At 39.2% G+C, this 21,871-nt stretch overlaps 1 protein-coding gene across 4 annotated transcripts in view; it reads left to right on the top strand.

The window, feature by feature from the left end:
* The first annotated feature begins 603 nt into the window (after positions 1-603).
* Positions 604-21,871, top strand: part of camkvl (CaM kinase-like vesicle-associated, like) — a 60,098-nt gene continuing 38,830 nt past the window's right edge. Inside the window, exons 1-2 of one of the 4 annotated variants that reach the window (XM_079587749.1) lie at positions 604-918; positions 1,253-1,289. The gene's annotated coding sequence lies outside the window, so the exon portion shown is untranslated. Of the gene's footprint in view, positions 919-1,252; positions 1,290-6,460; positions 6,755-21,871 lie in introns of those variants that run through there. The other 3 variants (XM_079587750.1, XM_079587748.1, XM_079587747.1) reach the window with 3 other exon arrangements.

Raw genomic sequence — 21,871 nt, 5'->3', positions numbered from 1 at the left:
TAATTAACATTCATTTCTGGATAATCTATGTTTAATATAGGCCTAGTCTATATTATGTAGCCTATATTGCACACATCACTTGAGGCCATGCTGTATGAAATATAGTGAATATCTAAAATCAATCACATGTTATAGGCTATTCCTAATTTGTAATAGCCTACTGCTTTAGACATAACTGCTAAATGAACAAATTATGCTAATCTAAAGGGTGTTTTAAGCAAACCCTGCCACTTTATCTAGCTAGGCTACACAATAAAGTGCCTTAAGTGCTTAAATTGCTTTTGTAAAACGGTCAACACATAATAAAATGAAGGACACAACTTTTCATCAAAAATTGTACTGCTTTCATACCTGTCATATCCTCGTCTCTCGTTTTTTTATACAACGGTAAATTAAGGCGTGGCCACATCAGCCAAACTTTTTATTAGGCAAAGTCCATTGATCATCATTTCATAGTTTGCATGTGAAATCATACCCTAATAGGAACGTCCCCTTTTGCGAGAAGTTTAGCGAGCTAGCGGAAAAACTTAAAATACTATTTATAGGCCTATGTATTTTTTTCCATCTCGTACTTTTCCATCACCGTGTCCCCTTAGGGACTCCGTAGAAAAGTGGCGAAGACGCTTCTAAAATCACCCTGACGATGCAGTGAGACGAACTAATTAGAAAACTAGCTTTGGCTGGTTTAAAATATTTTACATAATATAATTTATAATGTCATAGGCTACTCGAGGTTTATTTTTTGATGCACCTGCTGGGTGTAGGCCTACATTTTTTTATCTCCTATGATATAATTTTAAGTAGTATCGGCCTGTTGTTCTATGATTTTAAATATGTTAACGTTACTCGGTTGGAGTTTAATGAAAATATTGGAGTTTGAATTTATCTTCGAAGAGACAGACGGCCAGGGACTGAGAGGTAAGACAATTCACTGTGCTATTTTTAACACTTCAACCTTTCCAGTTGTGGGTGGGGGGGGGAAACTGAGCAATTGATTTCAGGTGTAGCCTATCTCTTATTATGGGGCTGAATGTACATTATAATTTGCTTGAATAGTATGAAACAGTTAAAAAGCCTTTAAAAAACCACCTAGTGAGTGAAAGAATCTTCACCCTGACCCAGTTCATGCGTTCTCTCTTCAGGGTATATCTCATTTTATTAGTGACCTCTAAAATCTGGGGGAAAGACTGCTCTGGGTCTAGATACAATCATTTTCTAATACAACCTGTGTCTTCTGCATATCATAATACAGATAAGGAGATGAAACTGGAACAGAGAAATTCCAGAAGGTACAGTTATCAAATTCAGTTATTCTGGGGTGGGTGGTGGGGGTCCTTCTCAATATAGTGGAAGTGGCCCTGGTAAAGTTACACATGTTGGCCTGTGTCATGTAAGCCTATGTGTTTTTATCTTGAAATAGACTTGTGGTCCTCATTGCTTTTTTTTTTTCTTCCTTGGCGTCTCATTAAAGTATTTGAACACTGTTTATTAATATGTGAAAAAGCTTGTATCTGCCAAATCAAAGTCATGTGATTTGACCAGCATGCAGACACATCTCTGTCCCAGAAATAGCATACTGCCCTACTATAGGTGAAAAACAGTATGTGACAAAAGAAATTTAAATCCACAGCACTTATAAAAGAGTAAGCAAAAAGTATCTGGCAAGATTCTGAAGTGTGGATACAATGGACATTTTACTATCCCATGAGGCCATGGGAGAGGATTTGTAAATGGCAGTAAAGTGACACAATTATTACACATTATTGCTGGTAGATCACATGATGACAAGACATGACGAATATAGTGCGCTCAGATTATATTCAAACTACACACATTCATACTATTTGGAACATACTTTTTTAACAATCATCAAGTAAATATTTATTAAAAACAAGTATTTACTCAAGAGAGTATGCGATTTCATTCACAGAAACAGGAAATGTTTTGATTGGCGAGAATAAGGGCACATCTAGCTCCTATTTCAGATGTGCAAGCAAAAATATACGTGTGTGTGTGTGTGTGTGTGTGTGTGTGTGTGTGTGTACCCCGAAAAAAAATAGATTTCAATGGCCTCCAAGAGAAAAGAGCAGGCTAATTGGAGACCTCTGTCTGAAGATAAGACAGCTTTTGTGCACAAAAGGCCTAAAAATAGTGCCTATTTTTGAGGTGCTCATAGAAATCCCACTAAAGACAAAAAAATCCAGTTTTCAAAATAAATTTCACCTTTTCCAAAATATCAGCCATCACAGAATGTCCCATATTTTTCTCCTCGCCATTATGTCCATTTGATTAATGAACTCCTCCGACTCGCTTCACTCAATGTGTGCTGGGACAGAATCACTTAAACTAGCTTTCACTGACCAGCCAGTTAATGACTTTAAAGTCGCGCTCACACTAATACGCCACTGTCAGTGTGTTCATTTATCGGATCAATGACATTCAGACACAGATGCTGGACTGGACATATCACTTTATGATTTACCTCTATACTCAGTTAATGTCAGAGTAATCCCTGCCCTACATCCCCATTCAAATATAGCTTCATAATTAAGGCCATCTAGTACACGTGACCAATAACCCATTAGCCAGGGAACGATTCCTTTTAACCGTATTGTACGATCAGAAAACCTGTACCAGACTAAGCATATTGCGTAACTTATTCTGCATCTTTTTAGATTAGAAAATAGCCTATTTCATATATTCTCTGTAGAAGCTTTGCCTTTACGTAACTAAGTTAATTCAAGGACCTGCAGTTTCTATTTGTGTTAGATTTGTATTTGAAGACAGTCCGTTTTACCCCGTTTCAATGGAGCATATTGTTGAGAATTACATCCATCTGCTCTTGATCTCTCCAGCACACACCATTTCAATCTACGTTGTCTTTAAGCACATCACAGTTGCTGCACATTTTTATTATATATTTTTGAAGGATATTATTTTTCTCTGAAGAAAGCTTTGTCACACAAACCCAAGGCCACAGTGTGAACTCATGTGGGCGAAAGCCAAATTTCACCCTGAACGGCTATCTGAAAAAGACAAATGCGTGTTAGTTCCAGCACATGAAATAACCGTATGATGAATAGCATTGCAACCGCTGCCTTCATCCTTTGATCCCTAATTCAGAAATGCATGAGCAGATCGGTGTGTGTTTGTAAACCACTGCACAGATTTCTTATTTATGTGCATTGAACAGATTGTCGTATAAGTCGTGATCTTCTTCGATTGCAACTACATTTGGGCAATGTAATGATTACAATTAAATGGTAATGCATGATGCAGGGACACTGTGTGGCTGGTTCAATGGGTGTGCCTGTGGTCCAATTATAGGTTGTCTTACACAGGCCTGTGCCAGTGAGGCCATTTCCTCCCTTCTTAAAACCCAATAGCTAATTATAGAGCTTCTGATTTTATGGACCATGGGTCAAAGACAAGTCTGACGTAAGGCTTTGTTATATTTTATTTTGATGTTTTATGTCTGTGCATTCAATGGAAACACTAAAGAATAATAGGTAACACTTTATTTTACAGTGTTCTTGTTACACGTTACATGTAGCTAGTAATAATAAATTATGCATAATGACATGCAACTAACCCTACAACAAACCTAATCCTAACCATGACCCCTATAGTTAGTTCACATAGTTACTTAATATTACTCAGTACTTAAATGTATAATTACACTGTAATAAGGACACCTTAAAATAAAGTGTAACTGGAAAAATAGTATTGAAAAGTCTTTATCAAAGACAAAAAAAAAATGTCACTATCAAAGTCACACTGTATTGGCTTTATACAACAGTCCAAGTCCTGAAATCTGATTGGCTGAGCGGCAATTCACTGTCTGTGCACACATTCCAGACCGTCAGACTATATGACTGTCCGAACCGAATCGCTCAGTTGTTCACTTGTATTTTTTCACTGTTCATTTGTCACACATTTATTGTATGTTCATAATAAAGAGAATAAAACAACTAGCTAGCCTAGTTGTCATGTTTATTATATAAAAAATAGCCTACGACTGTCTTATTTTATTTATTTAATTTGTTTAAAATAACATAACAAAATAACTATTAACAACAATAAACAAGTGTATGAACACAATACAGTTGAAAATAATTATTATCAATCAATCTGTATCATTTCGCTTCACAATATCTTCATGTAGGCTAGCTACTTTAATCAGCAAAAAGTTACTCTTACATTTGTAAAAGTCTTTCACCGTCTCATGTTGCAATATGGAAAATAGTCTGTTGCCAAGTGTACATTGATTGTACACCTGAAATCAGAATGTATTGTCTGTATAAAGAGTAGGCTATAGGAATGTAGGAAATCGTGTTGTTCACTCAGAATTCAGACACCACTACAAAACCCGGTATAGTGCACTATTATATAGGAAATGGGGAGCGGTTTCAGACACAGCAAATCTTTGTAAGTGAATCAATTGAATGATCCAGTCAACCGATTCATTCAAAAAAGCTGATTAATTTTATTTAGGAACGAAACAACTGACTGTCTTTATGAATGAGTCACTGAATCATTCATTCAACCGATTCCTTCAAAATATTCTCTTGCTTCATTCAAACACAACTGCTGCCATTTTGTGTCTCAGTTATTGAATGAAGTGAAGATGACCTCAGAGGACTTCACTATTAATGTTATCGTCATATTGATGTTTTGTATATTGTAGGCCTAAAATATAATTTTTCTTAGCTGAATCTCAGATTAATATTATGTACAGGTAAAATTATAAAATAGTTTGAATCAATATTCATGTACACATTTATTTGTTTATGTATATTAAGTGTATTTATCATTATTATAAGCAGCAAGATAATGTACAGTCGGTCACATTATCACAAAATAAAAGACATTACATTATCCCTTACATTTACAGTTATGATTATTATTATTACATCCATATATTAGATATCTGCTCTGTGTTGCTAGCCATAATGAACTCCTTGAGGCTAAAAGTGTGTGTTTAGCACAATGAGCTTTGATGTTGAATTTCTTTCCACATTATGTTGCATTACCATCTAAATTAGAACACATTACTGTAAATTTTCGGTTCTGATTTGTCATGCAGTTATCATGGAATGACATGATAGTTGTTTTCTTGAGAAAACAAGAATAATTGAGCATATTCGCATTCGAAAGTGGAAGCTACATACGCACAGGGTTAGTTCCTGCGTAATTACACAGCCATCTGTCCGTATCCCATTGGCACACTATAGACCCTGTACAGCATCACTGCCCTGATCTCTGTGTGGTTCAATGGTTCACCCCATTAAGAAGAAACTAGCTCTTCCCAGAGAGACATAATGGCTATAGACTGGAAGAAAGGACTTCTCATTTCCCAGTCTGACTGATGAACTTCATAATGGCGTGTGACCATGCAGATACCAAACTCATTGATACATGCTGAGATGCCAGTATTATTCCGTTTGTGGAAGACTACTGGTATGTCTAAAGCTTTAATGACAACATAAAACTCCACAGAAGTCATTAAGAAACTCCAATATATTACCTTTTGTCACTGTATGTTAATGCATAATACTATTATGCTTTCCAGAGCGAGAGCCTATAAAATATTAAAGTAAAAACAAAACTGGACACAAGAGTGAGAGATTTTCACCACCCCACCATGCTTTTCATCTGATGCGCAGATAATGAAATGATGTTTGTTGCAGTTTAATCCGATGTAGTAATCCTGTCGCTTGCAATCTGCTAGTGCTTCTCAATCCTAGTCCTGGAGGGCCCCAGCTCTGCACATTTTGAACGTGACAGCCTAGTTCAGGTCTTGCAGTCTCTATAATGAGCCACTGATATAAATCAGGTGATAAATAAAATCCCAGATGTGCAGTGCTCAGGTCCAGGATGGAGAACCAGTGATTTAGTCACTGCAAATCCGTTCGGATGCTACTTACAAATTTAAGCATACTGTCCCATCGATTACAGAAAAACAGTCAATTCAGTCAAAACTGATATAGTGTGTGTGTACAATTCTGCATAAAAAGAGAGGAATATGTATAATGGTGTATTGGACATTGCATGTTTGTTTTTTATTTATTTATTTATTTTTATGAAGGCTCTGCTTGATTGCGGGGACCCACTGATGAAGGGGCCCCACAAAGGTCCAGTATTAACAACTAATTTGGTCCATGGAAAGAGAATGTCCAGTCCCGGGCCCTGTGAATTTTAGTGATGCAAGCAAAAATCTCATCTATTGTGGGGACCGGCCAATGCTCACAGATAAAATGGCTAATTAAACAATTTTTTAATTCTGATCTAAAAATGTAGAAATGTTTGTGCGAGGGTTTTGAGAAAATATCAACATCGTATAAACACAATAGAAGTCAATGGAAACTCTCTCTCTCTCTCTCTCTCTCTCTCTCTCTCTCTCTCTCTGTGTGTGTGTGTGTGTGTGTGTGTGAGAGAGAGGGAGAGAGAGAGAGAGAGAGAGAGAGAGAGAGAGAGAGAGAGAGAGAGAGAGAGAGCGCGTGCAAACTGGAGGGAGGGCGGGAGAGATTCAGTGATCCAGATGAAAGCAGAGATTATTTATTTCTCTGGGGAAGAGAGAAAGAGAGAGGGAGGGAGGGACAGACAGCAGCATTGCTCGCATAGTCTTGTCAGGACTGCGCCGATCTAATGCGTCTCTCATAAACGAGCCATTAACAGCCGATCAAGGGCTCGCAGTCTTCAAAGTTTGGATTTCCTCATCCATCCCGTGCGTACTCTGTGCCAATCCGAGCAGGTAAAACAACTTTAGATGTTTTGGTATATTGTCTTTGATTTTTGTTTTATGTCTTTCCTCTAAAGCGTTTCCTCTTTATCAAAATAGCACCGCAAAACAGGCGGAACATCTGTTGAAACAAACTAGGGCATCGTGATTTCTTTCATTTCGACCCGTGTTCAAGTTTATAGATTGCGATAGAGTTTGTGAGGGAAGCAGTCGTGAAGATGCCGAATAAAAATCTACCTGTCGGTGAACATGTGTGAGGTCGAGATGCTGTTTCTCTGCGCGCGATTGCCTCAAGTGTTGCGTGTTTTAATTATTCCTGTAGTAATTAGAGCCTTGACCGCATTTACACCGAAAAGTTGTTTAACACGTGATTTTCAGGATACCCTTTAAACAAGAAAGAAAGAAAGAAAGAAGAGTGAGAGCGCAAGAGAAACAGTTGTGTTTTGCGATTAGCGCCGTTGCATGGTTGCGTGACATTTTCGAGAACTGTTTTAAGAGCAGGTGATACTGCCGAGTATCCTAATGTAACGATAAAAATCAAAGCGAGACCAGGTTGAAATAACAAATGAATTATTAATAAGGCACATACTATGACATCACGTTCCCTGATGGGTTTATCAACTTGTTGTTGTGCTTAGTGATCATTACTCGTGGCTCTTTTGTGTTCATGTCGCATTTTTTCCTATTGTCATGTTGTGAGATATTCATCCATTTATTGTACAAGTAGGCTTAACTCGAGAGTGCTTGTTTAGGGCTGAGAGAAATTCAGGGTCAGTAAAGCCATACAGCTTTGCTATACTTGATAGTTCACAATAATAGTGACATAACAAGTGGGTTTTACTATTTGAAATGCTCAAAAGATTTTCTATTTTCCTTCTAATAATGTCAACCTGTTTAGGGGTAGTGTAGGTTACATTAGTATAAAGGTTTCAATAATAGATTCAAACCTCGAGTTAACAGGCTATCCTTGTTGTTTAGCCCTGAACTGTGTTATAAAACGTGTGTGTGTGTGTGTGTGTGTGTGTGTGTTCTGAATGCATAATAAAATATCCACAAGCACACACGAACATTTTGATGACATTTTTAATTTCCATTGCGTTGCTCCTTTTTTGAAAAAGTTACTGACTTTTCTGAAACAGGTGCAACTCCAATAGATTTTTTATTTATTTTATTTTTTTAGACTAATTCAAATGTATATTTTTCAAACCATTGTATTTTTAGAATCCCACACATGTAGTGCTCTGTCAATAATGTTTATTATTGTTTTCAGTCATTCATTATAACCAGAGGTCTTCAACCTTATTCATGCAAAGGGCTATGGTGTTTACATTGCAAAGGCAGTAAAATACTCATTACTGCATTTTACTTTTGTTTGAAGTTGTTTAAATATTGAGGTTTTGTTTAATTATGTCATTAATTTTTTTACTAAACCTAATTTAATTAATTAAAAAAATGGTCTATATCTATCAGTCTATCAAATCACTACAGTAGATTAACATTTCAGCTAAACTTCATAAATTAAATCATGAAAATGAGGGATTTGGTATGTGTTTAACATTATATGCAGAGCCCATCTATTTGATGGCAGTACTTCTGTTCAGTAACATCCTGACTTGCTGTCTGAGGATGCAAAGATCACTGTAAAACCTTCTAGAGCTTTCAGCTGCAGGTCGTAGCTGCTGAAACAGAGAACGTTTTACCCCGTTCCACACTTAAATAGCCTTTGCAGCTAGAGAGGTGTTTGTGAAAGTGACAGACGCACCCACAGGTGAGCTGTGAACTCGACAGAAATTTTGCACATCATTTTAACACATAGCAGCATGATGCTGGAATTCCTAGCTAACACTCATTTACAGGATTTCACAAATGCTAAGCCTCAGAACAGATTTGTAATAAACGGTTAATGGCCATGACGGACTCCAATTCAGAATGTGCCAAAAAATGGAGGTTGAGTGGAAAAGCAAATGGGCCACAGTGGATTAGCAATAAAAATAAACAAACAAAACAAAACAAAAGTTGGTAGTGGATGCTGGATTGCATTACAAGAATGAAACAGGGGTCAGCTACGGGGTAGAGTAGCAATCTCTGCCAGGATGTTTTTTGGCCTTTTTATTTTTATTTTCTCTTTTTTAATTTATATTTGGTTCTTTCTGGCATATTTTGATAGGATATATCAGGAAAGGACCCTGAGCCAGGACTCAAACTTGGGTAATGGAGTCGGAGTGCTCCCCGTAAGGATATATGGCTCTGACTATAGTGTAAAAAATATCCTGTTAAATTTACCAAAAAGCAGCTGTGGTTGCCAGGAGTTCACCATAATAAATGTTTCAGTTATTGCGGGATGGCATATTGTACACTCATCGGGCACTTTGCTAGTACTGGGTTGGACACTTTTTTGCCTTCAGAACTGCCTTAATTTTTCATCGCATAGATTCAACAAAGTCAAAGTGCTGGAAACATTCCTTAGAGATTTTGGTCCCTATTGAGATTATAACATCATGTAGGTGCTGCCGATTTGTCAGCTCCACATCCATGATGAGAATCTCCCATTCCACCACTTACCAGAGGCGCTCTATTGGATTGAGATCTGGCAACTATGGAGGCCATTTGAGTGTATGAATCATTGTCATGTTTAAGAAACCAGTTTAAGATGATTTGAGCTTTGTGACATCCCAGCTAACTGGGAACGTTCCCATAACTTTCACTAACATCATGTAAATGTTAGTGAAAAACGTCCTTGAAATAATGTTTCTGGAATGGTCTTATAATGTTCTTTAAACTGGACGTTTTTAAAAACATTTAGAAATAACTTTTTCATAACATTTTCAAAATTATTGAATGCAATGTTCCTTTAACGTTCACATTAACCAAGAAAAAAACATTATTAATACATTTAAAAAAAATCTGAAATAACATTTTCATAACCTAATGGGAATGTTAGCAAAACATTCTAAAAACATTTTTTTTGTTAGCTTGGATGGTACGTTATCCTGCTGAAGTAGCCATCATGGATGGACATGGTCAGCAACAATACTCGGGAAGGTTGTGGTGTTTAAATGATGCTCAATTGGTAAGGGGCCAAAAGTATGCCAAAAAATATCCCTACATTATTAAAGCACCAGCAGCTTGAACCATTGGTGCAAGGCAGGATGGATCCATGCTTTCATGTTGTTTTTCATCCAATTCGGTCCCTACCATCTGAATGTCACAGCAGAAAAATCAAGACTCATCAGACTAGGCAACAATTTTTCCAATCTTCTATTGTCCAATTTAGATGCGCTTGTGTGAATTGTAGCCTCAGTTTCCTATTCTTAGCTGTCAGGAGTGGCACCCGTTGTGGTCTTCTGCTGTGTAGACCATCTGCTTCAAGGTTCGAAGTTTATTGAGAGATGCTTAGATATTTGTGTTGAACAGGTGTACCTAATAAAGTGGCCGGTGTGTGTATATTTGACTTAAAACCTTATCCTCTGGTTTCACAGACAGGGCTTAATAGTAGGCCTTAGTTAAATTAGGACATTCAAGAATATTTTAAAAACCTGACTTCATAACTGAAAATCATAACTGGTGTGCTTCTTGAGACAAAACAATGGCATCGACATATTTTAAGATATGTCAGTGCAAGTTGCTTTCAGGTAAGACAGCTCAAACAGCCTGCATTTTAGTCTCGGACTAGGCTTAAAGCAGCCCTCAGTAAGATCGGAATTTCTTTGTTGTATCCTCGCGTTTTGCTCGGAGGTTTCTCTCTAGAGCTCCCCCCGCAGCTTCGGAATAGATATTTGACAACAACTGTTAAAAACTCGCTGGCTATTCTCAGACACTAGAGGCTTAGTAGATCAACGACATCAAAGCAGATGGGAAACTCTTTGCAACGTCGTCTTCATTCGGGTTCCAACAGCGTGAGGGAGCGCAATAATGACAGCATTATAGCAGATTTATTTTTGCAGTAAAGCAATTCTTTACACACGATACTTCCAGACGAAGAGGCCGGCGGGCCGCCGGCCCAAAGTTGCAAACGCTGTTTTTCCGCTCACGGGCACCAGGGGGGTGCGAAACCACCACCATTCAACCCAAAATAAGTAATAGAACCATTCCAGTGACTCCGAAGTTGATCAGTTAAAGTAAAAAAGTTACTTAGTTCACCTTTAAGCCTTGTCTGTGAAACCAGGCCTATATTTCATTAAATTATATAATCTTATATACCAAGCCTACTTGGACTATCAATAACAGAAAGCCACATGATGAATTAGAGTTAATCATAATTGACCTGTATATAAAACATGGCCAATATTCCTATAGAGACTGTGGAGTTGGTCATACACACAAAAATAAAAGATGCAAAACATACATGATGCAAAAATAATGCAACAAACATTAACTAAATAACATAAAATGTCACACAAAATGCCCTAATGTACATACTGATAACAAAAATGAGAAGAAGCAAAACTATTTATATAAAATATGTTCATGTGATGTGTTGGATCTTCTGGAAATGTCCTTATACTGTTTTATTTTACATTAAATTATATGGCAATCTGTAGTTTTTACTTGCAAAAAGATAAATAAATTGGAAAGTATTTAACAGTAAAAAATATATGTGATGCAATGTAAATAATTTAAAATTACACATGTATGTTATAGTAATTTACAATAAACCAAATAACAGGTTTTTATAGCATTTTCAGTTTTTTTTTACAGTGTACCTGCTATAACCTACCTGTTATATCTGTCACTCACACTTCGACATTGTGTAGTGACACTAGTGGTTGCACTTGGGAGCCTCAAACACCTATAATACTTCAGGAAAGGCCAATGAGAATTGGCGAGTTGAATTTGCATGCCACTCCCCTGGGCATATGGGTATAAAAGGAGATGGCTTGCATTCACTCATTCAGATTTGTTATTTGGGGTCGAGAAGACGCATCTGTGATTCTCTCTCCATTCACCTCTGCCTAGAAGCTTTGTTGGATTTCTATGACGCATTTCAGCAGTTCTCTCTCCCATATGCATAGATAAGTGCAAAAGAGTTCTCCTGCAGGGCGCTTTGAGCAACTAGAAAGAGAAATTTCCAAAATATAAAAGAGAGACTTCCTCTAAAAGAGCAAACGCGCAAAATAAAGCATCTTTTTTTTAAATACGTTCTTTGTCCATGTCTTTCTGGATGTGGTCGACACCCATCTCCATCAGATGGCTGCCATTTGGGCCATGCCCTGGCTGGAAAAGCTTTTGTGGATGGTACATGCACACATATCAAGAGCATGACCATGGGAACTTTGTGGTTGTTAGTCTTGTGACATTCCTGCTTTTTTTAGCAGAAAGTCACCTCGGTTGAGGGTTTGTTTTTGCCTTCTGATGTGGATGTCTCACCAGGGCCTCACCAACAGGTGGTTGCGCAGACTGAGACCATGTCCACACTAATACGTTTTCGTTTGAAAACGTATATTTTTCTCTCCGGTTTGGCTTTCCGTCCACACTGAGATGGCGTTTTTATTAATGAAAACAAAGCTTTTCTTGAAAACGCACTCCAAAGTGGATACATTTGAAAACGCTGTTTTCACGTTGTATTGTGGACTGTGAAACCGTTTGTATTTAAAAAAGATGATGTAAATTTAGTCATGTGACGCATATTGTACCAATATATATTTATGTTTATACCAGTATTGTGCCTGTTATGTGCTATTCACTTTCACACTGTTGCTGAAAATATTCTACATTGCACACTTTTCATATCACAGTCCTGCAAAGATGACACAATTTACTCACATTTGCTGTCCTGCGGCAATACATGAGAGCAGAAGCCACTCCGCCCCAGTTACTTTCTTCCTGGTGCACGAGGAGCAACTTCCACGACTATGCTCCTCGTGCACCACTAGGAAGAAAGTAACTGGGGTACAGTATATTTTTACTGCCAGAACTCGCTTCACAGGTTCTTCCAAAAATGAATTTTAATGTGCGTTCTCCATCAAGATTGGTTTGCGGTGATAGACCTGTAAAAGACGTGTACTTTCATCTCTCGTTTCTCCTTCTGTACAGACTGTCCCTACGGTTGTCCCTTAGGGGACGAGGATATCAGTACATGGTCCTCCCCTACAGGCTGTCCCTGTTACCTCACGTCTTCACAAAAGGCATGGAGACTGCCTTTGCCCCCCTCTAAGGAAAGTGGGTATTCGCATTCTCAAATATCCTCGACGACTGGCTAGTTCTAGTGCACTCTCAGGATTTATTGCTTGTGCACAGGGACACTCAGCCGGTCGGGGCTTCAGGTCAACTGAGAAAAAGCAAGATCTCCCTGCTGTAGAACTCTCTCTTTTTCTCTGTGTGAAGTTAGACTCAGTTACTATGATGGCACATCTCATGGCAGAACGCGCAAAGTTTAGGCTGAACAGCCTGAACTTATTCAGACAGAAAACTCCGGTCTCACTGCAATAGTTTCAGAGGCTCCTGGGGCTTATGGCATCCACGTTGACGGCTACTCCGTTTGGATCGATGCATAGGAGTAGGGCTGTCATTAACGATTATTTTGGTAATCAAGGAATTGGTCGATTATTTTAATGATTATTCGAGTAATAATCTTAGCAAAGACCTAAGCCTTTAAAATAATTTAAAACACACATAATTACAATAAAGTGATCATATTTGGTTCAAATAAATGATCAAAAACAAGTAGTCATATGGTTTAATAGAACAAATGTTAAAATACATATAAACAATCATCTATGTACATTGTACATTATGCATTATAACAAATGCCTGCAGAGGGTGCTAATGGCCGGATGTTGTTACACTTAACAGCAGATCAAATCCTTGTTTAAAGGCCCCCTAAAATAAAAATTTAATTTGTTTAGCTTTTAGTATGAATATTTTAGCCTTAAGCCCCATTCACACCGCCAGTGACTTTGTCGCTGTATGTCGCTAGTCTCTGTACTGTGAAGTCGCTTGTGGGCGTTCCTAGTGCTGTCGCTCTAATGTTATTGGTAGACTGCACGTCTGGCCATATCGATACAAAATACCATCACAAGTGATCTATACAACTATATAATTTTAATTTGACTAGGAATTAGGCTCAAAAGAAAGAGTATGCTGTTGAGAAAGTTTATTTTATATTACCACAGCAGTGTTCAGTGGATTAAATCATTTACTGGATTAACAATAGATCAATTAAATTAAACTCACTCATACTGTCATAAATGACTAAAACGTCACTCGAATTTGAGAAATAATTAATTTCCCTAATAGTCCACATAATGCAGGGGCAACTGTAAAGTGAACTGCAGCAGTGCTAAACTTGCATCATAACATTACAACACTCGAACTATAAATGTATGAATTAAACTCACTGAGACTGTTTCTATATGGAGACAGAATAGAATCATTAATAATTCACGCAGAAAACCTGATTTACACATGCCTAGACAATTTCACATGCATGAAACCTAATTCACGTACACACAAAAAAAATTCACGTGCGTGGAAAAAATGTTTCCCCACAAAAACCAATTCACATGCGCAAAATAAATTTATATATTCATAAAATACATTTCACAAATGCAAAACACAAATCGTAGATATACAACTGTGTGCAAAAACCTTTGAGTGTTTAAAATGTACGAGTTTATCCCTGAATGTGGACGTGCAATCGTCATTCACGTGTGAATCGCCTCGGATGTGTGTGTGTGTGTTTTTGAGACTTTCCTGGCAGAGCTCTTGACCCACGCGGGTCAGTCGTACTCTTTAGCCAATCAGATGCGAGCTTACCATTCAACCAATCATATATGGAATCCCCTGAGAGTGCATTCGAGGAGCACGGTTCTGCGCACCATTTGCGCAATACGGATTAATTAGAACGGAAATGAAGCTTTCAAACCAGCGAAGAACGGGTACGAGTTTAGTTTATTTAATAAAAGTCTGAGTTTACACGGTTTATCGTTTACAGTTTGATTTTGAGATAGCGGATTTTTTGGTGATATAGTGACATAGTGCGATTTGATTAGTTAGCTATAGGCTAGGCTTACATTTAAATTTACACAACACATTGACTGATAGGCTAGAGACAGACAGAGTATAGCCTACACAGTGACACATCAATAGATAGATATAAATATAGACAGCTAGATTAATAGATAGATACATATAGGCTATAGATAGTTTATAGATAGCCTACATATATAAATACATAGATATTATAGATGCATATCTAGGTACATAGATAGATTATAGATACATATCTAGATACATAGATAGATTCATATAGATAGATACAAAGATAGATAGATTTGGATAGATAGATGCCCAGAACTCATGATCCACTAACTTACTGGAAAGAGAGAGCAGTAATCTTTCCTCATTTGTATGTCCTTGCTAAAAATGTCTTTGCATGCCAGCAACAAGTGTCCCTTGTCAGAGGATTTTTTATAGGTTACAAGTCACATATTAGAAAAATACAATAATAAAAATAAAATTTTAATGGCTCGTCAAGGTTGTTTCAGGATCAACACCTGCAAGTGACCACTAGGTGTCACCGTGGAGACGGGTGTCGGATTGATTCGAAGCCTCGAAACAATATGGCACATTTGGTTCAACTGTTTCATTACTTCACGAAGCCTCGATCTGCCCACCACTACTGTCCTGCACAGTTCATCTCCAACCCTAATCAAACACACCTGCCTTTAATTTTCAAGTGATCCTGACGTGCTCTGAAGACCTTAATTGGTTGCTTCAGGTGTGTTTGATTAGGGTTGCAGATGAACTGTGCAGGACAGTCGATCGCCAGGAGCAGGATTGGGCACCCCTGGAGTAAACGATAAACCGTGTAAACTCAGACTTTTATTAAATAAACTAAACTCGTACCCGTTCTTCGCTGGTTTGAAAGCTTCATTTCCGTTCTAATTAATCCGTATTGCGCAAATGGTGCGCAGAACCGTGCTCCTCGAATGCACTCTCATGGGATTCCATATATGATTGGTTGAATGGTAAGCTCGCATCTGATTGGCTAAAGAGTACGACTGACCCGTGTGGGTCAAGAGCTCTGCCAGGAAAGTCTCAAAAACACACACACACACACATCCGAGGCGATTCACACGTGAATGACGATTGCACGTCCACATTCAGGGATAAACTCGTACATTTTAAACACTCAAAGGTTTTTGCACACAGTTGTATATCTACGAATTGTGTTTTGCATTTGTGAAATGTATTTTATGAATATATACATTTATTTTGCGCATGTGAATTGTTTTTTGTGGGGAAACATTTTTTCCACGCACGTGAATTTTTTTTGTGTGTACGTGAATTAGGTTTCATGCATGTGAAATTGTCTACGCATGTGTAAATCAGGTTTTCTGCGTGAATTATTAATGATTCTATTCTGTCTCCATAGTTTCTACAGTTTCTTTTCCATGCATCATTTTGTTATATCCATGTATGTGGTTACAGTCAAATCATATAAAACAGTGAAATCGCCCTCAAACTCTTCTGTCTTGCCTGCACTTGAGACGGTGACGTGAGCTCCATTGAAAGTCTTCTTTCCTATTGGTTGGCGCTCGTGAAAATCGCTTCTCATTTGCATAAAGTTTACATTTCTGAACTTTTGTCACGTGTCTCACGTCGCTTGACACGCCCACATTCTGTCGCCAACAGTCACTGTCGCTGGTGTCACCGGAGGTCGCCAGCGTTCCATTGAAATGAATCGGATCGTGGCGTGCAGTCGCTGGCGGTGTGAACGGGGCTTTAAAGTTATGAATAAGCTGGTGTGTTCCAAACCAATGACAAAAGTTGCATTTAGGAGTTATAAGCATTCAAAACTTACAGTCCCTCACTTCCGCTAAAGTGGATCACAGATTTTTATGACGGCAGCGCAGACTTCAGATTCTCATCACATCTTCTGTCCAATCAAATTCGTTCCAAGGCACTTCAGTGGGCCTTTAATATTGGCCAAACATTTGATTTAAATGTTTACTTAATCTGTAATATTTGGCCACTTCTTTCTGATAGAAATGCTACAGCCATTGTAATTTCATGCACTAGAATATGTGGACATAAAAAACATGCAAACTCAGAACAAGGATTTAAACTTTTATTTTGAAAACGGGATGAAGTTCGCATATTTAGAAACATATTGATGTATTCTCGTGCGTTGGTGTAGGTTTATAAATTATTTACCTTACAAATCTGATGAAATGGTGCACACTGCGTTCCCAGATGAACTTTATAAGAAACCCAAACTCACAGCATATGCAGAGATGGAGTCTGAGACGCACTCCACACATGTGAATGATAACAGTTCATGTGTAGCAGCTTTACTGTGAACGAAGCCCGGGCCCAGTTCCAGAATCAAATCACAGAGGATGCTTCTGAAATTTGTGAGGGTGATCTAGTAAAGTGCAGATGTAGGCTAAACAACAGCTTCACCACAGTAGTGTACAGTGAGACATTTAAGATTATTTACAAGTCATCACTTTTACCAATAACTGGAATAGAATTTAATATTTTTCTATGAATCTATTAGTCTGCATTTACATTGCTTTAATGCGTTGCTATTTTAACGTCATATTTCTGTCCCATGCAGATTGAATCCAGCATTCATATGTAAATGTCACTTGCAAAATTTGCAGCATGCAATTTGCCGCCAGACCTCTTAGCAGCATGAAAAACAATAGTTTTAATCAATGGATTATATAGGCTGTAGCTTCGAAAGTGAGTCAAGACCGCTCTCTTGACAATCACTTAAAAGCTGTCATTTTGTCAGTTCATCATGATCTCACAAAGTTCTGTTATAATCACTGAAGCTGCCAACAATGCACAATAAATCTCTTACTTACATCGTGTCTACACTTTGTTTGTTAATAAGAGGTTTCTCTGCATTAAAACTCTGGCATTTTGAGCGGTAAGTGGATTCTGACTAACTTAAACACCTCTAATTGGCCATTGCGTTCGAGAGATCAATAACTACACTGAACAAAATTATAAACGCAACACTTTTGTTTTTGCTCCCATTTTTCATGAGCAGAATTCAAAGATCTAAGACTTTTTTATGTACACAGAAGCGCATTTCTCTTAAATATTGTTCACAAATCTGTATAAATCTGTATTAGTGAACACTTCTCCTTTGCCGAGATAATCCATCCACCTCATAGGTGTGGCATATCAAGATGCTGATTAGACAGCATGATTATTGCACAGGTGTGCCTTAGGCTGGCCACAATAAAAGGCCACTCTAAAATGTGTAGTTTTGTCACACAGCACAATGCCACAGATGTCGCAAGTTTTGAGGGAGTGTACAATTGGCATGCCGACTGCAGGAATGTCCACCAGAGCTGTTGCCTGTGAATTGAATGTTAATTTCTCTACCTTAAGCCATCTCCAAAGGCGTTTCAGAGAATTTGGCAGAACATCTAACCGTCCTCACAACCGCAGACCACGTGTAACCACACCAGCCCAGGACCTCCACATCCAGCATCTTCACCTCCAAGATCGTCTGAGACCAGCCAGCCGGACAGCTGCTGCAACAATCGGTTTTCACAACCAAAAAATTTCTGCACAAACTGTCAGAAACCGTCTCAGGGAAGCTCATCTGAATGCTCGTCGTCCTCATTGGGGTCTCGACCTGACTGCAGTTCGTTGTCGTAACCGACTCGTGGGCAAATGCTCACATTCAATGGCGTCTGGAGCTTTGAAGAGGTGTTCTCTTCACGGATGAATCCCGGTTTTTACTGTACAGGGCAGATGACAGGCAGCATGTATGGCGTCGTGTGGGTGAGCGGTTTGCTGATGTCAACGTTGTGGATCGAGTGGCCCATGGTGGCGGTGATGGTTATGGTATGGGCAGGCGTATGTTATGGACAACGAACACAGGCGCATTTTATTGATGGCATTTTGAATGCACAGAGATACCGTGACGAGATCCTGAGGACCATTGTAGTTCCATTTCATCCACGACCATCACCTCATGTTGCAGCATGATAATGCACGGCCCCATGTTGCAAGGATCTGTACACAATTCCTGGAAGCTGAAAACATCCCAGTTCTTGCATGGCCAGCATACTCACTGGACATGTCACCCCTTGAGCATGTTTGGGATGCTCTGGATCTGCGTATACGTCAGTGTGTTCCAGGTCCTGCACATATCCAGCAACTTCGCACAACCATTAAAGAGAAGTGGACCAATATTCCCCAGGCCACAATCAACAACCTGAACAACTCTATGCGAAAGGGATGTGTTGCACTGCGTGAGACAAATGGTGGTCACATCAGATACTGGGCCCTATCTTGCACCCAGCGCAATTGACTTTGAACACCGACGCATGTATCATTCCTATTTTGCACCCGCGCACAGCGGACTTTTCCCTCCACAGACGCACGTCGGTAAATTAGGGAATGAACTTGCGCTCGCGGGGGCGGTTCAGCGCAAAGAGAAGGCGTGTTCCGGCGCAAAACTTCCATGGTGCTATTTTCCAGTTTTAGAAAGCAATTGCGCCATTGACCAGGAAAAAAACAGTCTAAAGACAGTGGCGCATTGCACGTTAGTGATATGGTATTTTAAGGGCGCGTGCTTGGCCATAATGTTAACCCGCATCCACTTTGATTCTCTAATATAAACAGATGCAGCAGTTTTCATTTTTGCAAATCATACATTATTACAAGGAAAAATATTAACAGACGAGGGAAATCATTGTTGTGTCCGTGAAGATGTGAAAAAGATCTATCTAGATAAAAATAAAAAATAAATCTAGATTAGGCTACACATTTACTACCCAAATTATACGCCTGTTTAACCGAAGCTAATTTGGGTGGGTTTCTCCCATCATCCCCAATGTCACTTCTCTGTGTTTTACGACCCTGACGAGAACGTCGGTCTCCTCGGCTGTGAACCGCTCCTGGCGTGCGCTGGCAAATCCGCCGTTATAATAGCAATCCGCCATGGAACAAGCGCGTCTGCTCTTAAAGGGAATGTGAGAGGACGCTCTGATTGGTTTATTTCACGTTACGCCCAAACCACACCTATGAATAATGAAGCGACTTCAGACACACACATTTTAGATTTGCGTCGGGCGCAAGAGTCATTTATCCCGCTGGGAAAATAGCAACAGCGCCGGGATCCGCCCACAAAGTTACTTGCGCTTTGCACTTTGACAATTGCGTTTCAGATCGTTAAAATAGGGCCCACTGACTGGTTTTCGGACCCCAACCTACCCCCACCGATTCAATGAGGAACGATCTTTCTTCTCAGGGACAGGGCACAATTTGGCACCCACACTCAGACCTCTGAAACACTCCACGAGGTGGCTATATGCTTCAAAGTGCCGTCTCTTCACGGATTGGTAGTTGGATCAGTGCTTCATTCCTGGAGAACAGGTTGGAGATGTGGCTGTCCCCTCAACCCTAAAAGTGCATGTGGCTGCTATAGCGGCACAACACAATGCACTTATTCCCTCCTGGGACCTCTCTGTAGACTTGATCCTACATAGAGCCCCCAGTTGAACCCTCTAGAGTCAGTCGAGTTTAGCACCCTCTCATTGTAGATGGCCCCACTGACTGTGCTCATTTCCATCAACAGCGTTGAGAACCTGCAGGAGACCTCTGTCAGCGAAACATGCCTGGAATTTGGCTAGCATACTCTCACGGCTGGGGTACGTGCCCAAGATTCTCACTACTCCTTTTAGGGATCAGGTGGTGAACCTGCAAGTGCGTCCTCATGACAAGGCAGACCCAGCCTTATCGTTGCTATGTCCGATATGCGCCCTGTGTGTGTACTTGGACTGCACAGAGAGCTTAAGACACTCTGATCAGCTCTTTGTCTGTTTTGAGGGACACAGTTCCTTTCCCCTAATAATAACGTGCACTTTTTTTGGTCCATATGAGTTTTCTGTTTGGCAAACTAAGTTTGTCTAAGTTTATTCTTAAAGAACCCTGTATCTATACCCGTATAATGCATTCTCCACTGTTTGGTTTCCCTGTCATAAACCCTGTCTTCGCCCTGCCATCAGTCACTGAGTCTGTAGAGCTCATCCCTATTCAGATAGAACCTAAACAACCATCCTTTATGACTCATTGATTGTCCATACAAATGAATGGTCAGTAAAGTATAATAAAAAGCCTTGAACGCTCAACTTTGTGCAAAACATAACAGCAGACAAAGCAAACCCCAGATTTTAGTATGACATTTTTTTTCAGCCGTCTCACTAAATATGCATATCCTTCCATCCAAAAGGGTTAAATCTGTCTGATCGGGGGACTCTCACAAAGGTGGCAATGAAATCAAGTCAAGACAAGCATCCAGACAAGATTAAATTCCCAATTCCCAGCAACGTCACTCCATCTTTTTACAGTGACTGCCGATTTTGGCTTAAAATTACATTAGACCTGACCAAAACAAATGTAACATCTTAGACTGTGCAAGACACCCATTCACTGTTACACTGACATAATGGTGCATTGAATTCATATAAAAGAACCCCAGAGTCCGCTGATATCCCGAATGTCAGCATCATTATATGTGTTTCTACTGGATGAAGCTCTGAATCATTTCAGCCCTTATCCTGGGTTCTATTACCACCAGCCTCTCAACAAATTACGCCACTTATGAGAGTAAGTGCTGGCAACCTTGAGCTAGACAGAGTGGAGAACCTCTGCGAGGAACATATGCTAGCGAGTTCACATTTTTCAAATGGCTTGTTATCAGTGTGGAAACATTACATACTATATAGTCTCCATAACACTAGTGGAGGGAAATCACAATCAATGAGTCACAAATGAAGCTCTATATGCAATCGGTTATTTATAAACATGTTAATGCCCATTAGCACTGTGACACACAACATTGTTTTCACCTCTTGGATGCTGCCAATTAAGTGGTTACTTAATTTTGGAGGCTCACAGCAGTTACCCTCAAGATCTGAGATAAATATATTCAGCGAAAAATAATGCATACACATAATACGAGCATTATACAAAGCCTTTCTGTTCAGTTTCTAACCAGTGCGCATTCAAACTGACTCCTGTGGGCCACCTTGATGCTAGACCACATATAGCAAACACTTTCAAGTTAGATTCGTACCTTTTGCCCACACACAACACACCTCCCACAGATGCGTTTTGTAAATGGATGGGTGTATTTCAGTACTCCAGGCGTCT

Source organism: Phoxinus phoxinus, assembly GCF_949152265.1.
Source record: "Phoxinus phoxinus genome assembly, chromosome: 18".
In the NCBI taxonomy this organism is placed as follows: Eukaryota; Metazoa; Chordata; class Actinopteri; order Cypriniformes; family Leuciscidae; genus Phoxinus; species Phoxinus phoxinus.
Note: the sequence above shows the minus strand (reverse complement) of the source record. Positions and strands in the feature narration are given on the sequence as shown.